Raw genomic sequence first — 6,000 nt, forward strand, 5'->3', positions numbered from 1 at the left:
AACCTTGCCTGAACTCCACACCATCACCCCTGCCCTACACCTGGGGATCCCCAGCCCGTGTGCCTCTTGATCCTGGGTAATTGATTTTCCTCTGCTTCTGTAGCCACTACTGGAGAAAACGGAATGTGAGGCAGGCTGAGGCCATTTAAAGTTTGGGGTTTTAACTTTCCTATTGCTTAGCAGTTCTTTTACTTGCTCTTACCTAACTGCTTGGTCTTTCCCAGTCCCTGGGTCTCACTGGTTTCCCACTCTACCAGCCCCTATGCAGAGACAGTGAGGCCACCGACCTCGACTTGCCTCCTCCCTCCCCCAGGAACTCACCGCCTCCCATGGTCACCTCCTTCCCTCTGAAGGCAGCTGGGGGGCAGGGGGTCTAGCTGTCCTACAGCCTCCAAACTGTCATTCAAGTATTTCTGCCTTAAGAAAACACTTTCTCACCAATTTCTCTCTCCTTCCCTTCAGGCCCAAAGGTCGGTGTTCACTTCTTTACTTGCTCCTCCATTGGCTCCGTCTCTCCACTTCACTGAAACAGCTCTTGCAGTGCCCCCAGACTCAGTTTCTCATGTCTGCACTCATCCTGCTTGACCTCACCAGGGCATTAGCCCAGGGGGTCTCTCCTCCTCCCACACGCGTCTGCCCCTGGTTCCCAGTCGTCTTCTATCTCTGACAGCTCAGCAGCCTTCTTCCCAGGACTCCCATCGCCACCTATGCAATGATGCCTCCTGAACCAGAAACTCTGAACCCCACCCCTCTCACAAGCTCCAGACCCATCTACCCAACTCCCGAATGGGTAGCCTGACTCAACAGACCTGAGCCAACCTTAGTCTCTCTTGCCTTTCATCATCTGGTTGCCTCCCACCTCCCAATCTCCATTCTTCCTAACAGAATGCTGATGTTTACTTGGCCCATTTCCATTCCCCCTTACAGCTAGGTGTAGCTCTATGACTAGCACCTGGACAATGATATGTAAATGGAGGTGCCACGGGGTGATTTCAGAAGGAATATTTATAGAACACTTCCTTCCTCCAGCCCTTCATCCCTCCATTGCCTGGATTGATGTGATAGCTGGAGCTTTAGCAGCTATCTGAAAACATGAGAGCAAGGAATGGCAGAGGAATGAACTGGAAGGAGTCTTCCTTATGAATTTGTGGACCCACTACACCAACCCTGGGCTACTTACCTCCAGACTTCTTTTATGTGTAAAAAAATTTAACTTGTTGAGTCACTGTTACTTTGCTGATATTGTGCATGAAGCCAAACTTGATTTTAACTATTATTCCATCCAAAGCAATCTCCTTACATTCCTTGTCTTGGTCAAGGAATTTTCTTAAATGTAGCCAGGCTAGTGCATGTATGTTAGATTTAACCTCTGACTAGTTCTACATTATAGCAATACACCATCATTGATTGACAGATTTCTGTGCTGACAGCCATTTAGGATGCTCCCAGCTTTTCATAACCCAACATGCACATCCTTATCTATTCCTTGAGCACCAGGGGGTAGTTCCTGGTATAGATAACAGTGAAATTGCTGGCTGTAGGGCATGTGCATCCTTAACTTGATCAGATAGAGTCAACTTTGTCTTCAGAAGTAGCTCTACCCGTTTGCACTCCAGCCCCCAGCCCTGGGTAAGAGAGAGGGGGCTTCCCTCTGCCATGCCAGTTCCTACCTAACATGATGGCAGGACACTTGCTCTTACAGTCATTCATTCTCATTCTCTCTCTCTCTCTCTCTCTCTCTCTCTCTCTTTCTCTCTCTCATCTTAATACTCTGAATTAGCTACAGCAGAAACATAGGAATGCCTTCAGCCTGAGCTTCTCTCCCCAAAAGGCTGCTGGGCTGCTACATGAGGATGGGCCGCCTGCAGAAAGCAATCTAGCGGAGCTGCCAACATTCAGAGTGGGTGCACGCATCATCCTCCCTCTATCACATCTCCCTCAAGACAGATACAGACTCTTTTTCCTCCCGCAGCATTTGAAATAAAAAAAATTTTAAAAGTCCTCTTCATCCACCCCCAAATCCTTCACATCAAAGCCACTCCCTCGAGTCCTCCCCAAATACCAACATGAAGACAGAAGAGGACAATTGATCAGTGTCCGACGCGCCACCAGCCCTCCCTCTTTCCCCCAGAGTTCACCGGCTGCTGGAAAGAAACCTCTCCTCTCGGGTGGTGGCTTGTGAGTGTCTCCTGATAAAGGAAAGTCCCAGGCAGAGAGAGGGGCCAACTTGTTTATTTCCAAACACGAGCCAGATTCCAGTTGTGACACGTACACTGGAAAGGGAGCTGGGCTTGGGGGGGTGGGGGGGGGGAGAGAAGGGAGGAGCCGTGGTTGTTTATTTTTAGGTAAGCAACTCCTCCCAAAATCAAGTCCATAGCCCCTTCCCAGTCCTGTTTTTCCTGATTCTGCCTGGCCATGAACTTTCCATCTGGACTTGCCTCAAATGCAGAGGGTGGCTGCCTTCACCCATGAACCCGGGGCTCAGAAGAGTGTTAGAACGCTCCTGGACGGGGAGCCGCCCTCCCACTCCACAAACATCCACTGAACGCCTGCTCTGTCCAGGCCCTAGCTGGTAAGGACGGCTATCACCCAGAACCTGCCCCAGGGAGTTCACAGCCTAGAAAACATATCATTGTGATGCTACGTGAGAAGATGCATTGGTGAATAATGTGCGAGATAAAAGGGAACCTGGAGAACGGGAAGATTAAGCCAGGGGTCCTCAAACTACGGCCCGCGGGCCACATGCAAATACAAATATTGTATTTGTTCCTGTTTTATTTTATTACTTCAAAATAAGATATGTGCAGTGTGCATAGGAATTTGTTCATAGCTTTTTTTAAAACTATAGTCCGGCCCTCCAACGGTCTGAGGGGCAGTGAACTGGCCCCCTGTTTAAAAAGTTTGAGGACCCCTGGATTAAGCCCTAACTGGGGGCTTCTGGCAAGTCTCCCTGGATGAAGTGACGCTAAGCTTGGTCTCCCAACCAGCATGGGTGAGGAGTGGACATTTTGTTTGTTTTGTTAATTCTCATCTGAGGATATTTTTTCCATTGATTTTTAGAGAGAGTAGAGGGTGGGGGGAGAAACGTGTGAGAGAGACACATGGATTGCTTGCCTCCCACTCTCACCCGGACGGGGGCCAGGAATGAACCTCCAGCCCAGGTGCATGCCCTTGACCAGGAGTCAAACCCATGACCCTTCAGTGCATGGGCCGACGCTCTGCCACCGAGCCACACAGGCCAGGGCAGGAGTGGCCATTTTATTACCAACATCACAATCCCAAATAACTGCCTTCCTGTCCCTCAACCGTGAACGTGAGGAGTAACCAGGCAGCGGTCAGTGTCTTAGGGGGAAAGCCCTGAGCTCCATAACAGGGATCTGGTTCTAGTCCAATCGGCCTCTACCAGAGGGTCCTCTGCTGTAAGTCACCGCCCTTCTCATGGGCAAACGAAACGCTGGGAGGAGCAACGCAGAGCGGCCCCCTCAGCTCTCGCATGCTAACCTGGCGTTCTCAGCCTCCCTGTGTACCGGAGCCACGGGAGGGAATATAGGAAGAGGGATGCCCAGGCCGGCACCCACCCTAGAGGTACTGGTCAGAGGCTGTGCCCCCAACACCAGTATGTTTGCAAAGCACGGCATGTGATTCAAACAGAGACAGTTAAGCGCCGCTGTTGCAAACAATGTTCCCAGGACTAGAGGGCCCGGCATCCCACTTCACAGATTGACCCAGAACCTGCCCGAGTCAGAAGCAGTCCTCTTCTCACAGGGATGGAATGATTTAAGGCGGAATTCTCTGAGTCCAGGGACAAAGACAGGCAAACAGGGAATCACACCGGATCCAAAAGCTCTCCCCCACCTACCTGCTTCCTGAGGGAGGGTCTCGCTCTCTCCTCGGTCCATTAGGAGAAACCTCGGGTGAGGCAGCGTCCCCTCCGGTCACTAACAGGAGGTCACCTCCCCCTCGGGGAGCCCCCGGTGGAAAACAGCAGGAGAGGGAGATAGCTGGGGCCTGGGAGACTTGGGCAGGCACAGCCCGGCCTCCTGCCTGTGAGTCAGCCATGGAGAGGCCGCCTGCAGACAAGGGCGGGAGAACAAAGCTCCATTGTCCGTGCTCTGCAGGGAAAAGCCGGCCGGGGTAGGAGACTTGGGGGCCAATGGAGGTGTGATGAGCATTTTACTTATTTATTTGTTTACGTTCATTTCATCGAACCAACACTTAGTGGGCACAGCACTTAGTGTGGGGCCAGGCACAGGCCAAAGCCCTTCCGAACATGAACTCATGGAGTTTCTGATCACGCCGTCGGCCACAAATTCGGAGGTTTAAGCTTTCTTTCCAAAGTTAATGCCCAGGGAGGGGGAAAACTTAATTCTCCCCCATCCACAGGCACATGAACCATCGAAGGACGATATTTACCTACTGCATTCAGCTACTACTGCCTGGCCCATAACAAGATGCAGACACCACCTAGATCCAGGAATGCCTCCCAGGGTGGAACCTGAATCCCTCTGCTGATGGTTCTATAGGAATGGAAATCCTGTCATGCTGAGGTGGAAAGAATTTGGGAGTCACACTTGCTTTGTGAACTTGAGCATGTCTGGTAGCTTCTCAGAACCTCATCTCCAAGTCTGCACAGTGCCCACTACCTCAGAGGAGGGGTGAGGGGTGAAGTGAGATAATTAGGAAGAAAGGGCTGGGCTAAGGGCCTGACGTCAGCTCTTGGTTCATTCCCTTCTCCCATCTGCAAAGCACCATCACTGCCATGACCGAGAGAGACCTCAGGCTGCCTTGCACCCATTATCTCGCAGCAGCCCAGAGAGGGTCAGTGTTACTATTCCCATTCCCAGGTGGGGAAACTGAGTCTCCCCTGGAGGAAGAGCTTCTCCCAGACTCAAAGCCTATGCCACAGACGTTCCTTTGGTCTTTGATTCTGAATCCCTGGCCGCTGCCCCAGTCCCCCGCCAGGTCTAGGGTTTAAAATTTAAAAAAAATCAAAGCTCAATAGCACTCCTGCTTTTCTGTTTCATTCATTTTATTTTAATTCTCATCCAAGGATATGTTTTTATTTATTTTTTAGAGAGGGGAAAGGAGAGAGAGAGAAAGAGAAACATCGATGTGAGAGTGAAACATCAGTCGGTTGCCTCCTACACATGCCCCGACAGGGAATCAAACCCACAACCACCTTTATGATGTACGGGGACGATGCTCCAACCAACTGAGCCGCCCGGCCAGGGCCATTCAGTTTGGTTTTAACCATGTCAAAAATACCCCCACGTTGCGGGCACCACAAAGCAGGAGCCTTGGTTCTCGCCCGGTCAGGGCCATTCAGTTTGGTTTTAACCTTGTCAAAAATACCCCCATGTTGCGGGCACCACAAAGCAGGAGCCTTGGTTCTCGCCGTGGTCAGGTGTCCAAGACCAGGCCATGAAGAGGGAGGTCTCATCGGGGACAGACAGCTGGAGTCCTGGGACTTTCTGCGTGGCACAGACTAAACGGCGTCATCCCGGTTATGTGTTCTTGCCATCAAACCTGCCTCAGCCAGGAAGTGAGAGAGGAAATCGTGCTGACACCACAGAAGCCAAATGCTTGGGGTTCAATGAGCCTCGATGTCCTCAGCTGTGAAATGGGAGTGGGAAGGAATGCTGCTGAACTCAGCCTGGAAGGACTTCCTGTCCTTCTGCCTCGAGAAGCCCTATGGGTCCCTGATTCAACCCCAACACTGCCCCGCACTTGAGCCATAGGGCCTGTGTCTGGAGAGTGGGAAACCAGGGCAAAGAGAAGGGCAGCCACTCCCAGATTCCCACGTCTGAAGGGTGTAGAGCTTTTGGAGATTAAGGGGTGGGGGCTATCCAGGTAATTCACTATTTTGATTCAACAAAAATCTCATTTCCAAGTCATCAGGGCTGCCTCTCTGCCTGGGAACCCCAGCTAGGGTCTTCACTGCTGACCATAAGCCATTGTCTGGGCAGGCACTGCTCCCCTCCCCGCCCCCCCCCCCCCTTC

General features: G+C 51.7%; 1 protein-coding gene across 2 annotated transcripts in view; it reads right to left on the reverse strand.

The window, feature by feature from the left end:
- KSR1 (kinase suppressor of ras 1) overlaps positions 1-6,000 on the reverse strand; it is a 106,945-nt gene that overhangs the window by 79,895 nt on the left and 21,050 nt on the right. Inside the window, exon 1 of one of the 2 annotated variants that reach the window (XM_014548857.1) lies at positions 3,860-3,940. The exons of the other annotated variant lie outside the window; for it this stretch is intronic. The gene's annotated coding sequence lies outside the window, so the exon portion shown is untranslated. Of the gene's footprint in view, positions 1-3,859; positions 3,941-6,000 lie in introns of those variants that run through there. 2 annotated transcript variants of the gene reach the window in all.

The sequence above is a fragment of the Myotis brandtii genome, unplaced genomic scaffold, assembly GCF_000412655.1.
Source record: "Myotis brandtii unplaced genomic scaffold, ASM41265v1 scaffold523, whole genome shotgun sequence".
Classification (NCBI taxonomy): Eukaryota; Metazoa; Chordata; class Mammalia; order Chiroptera; family Vespertilionidae; genus Myotis; species Myotis brandtii.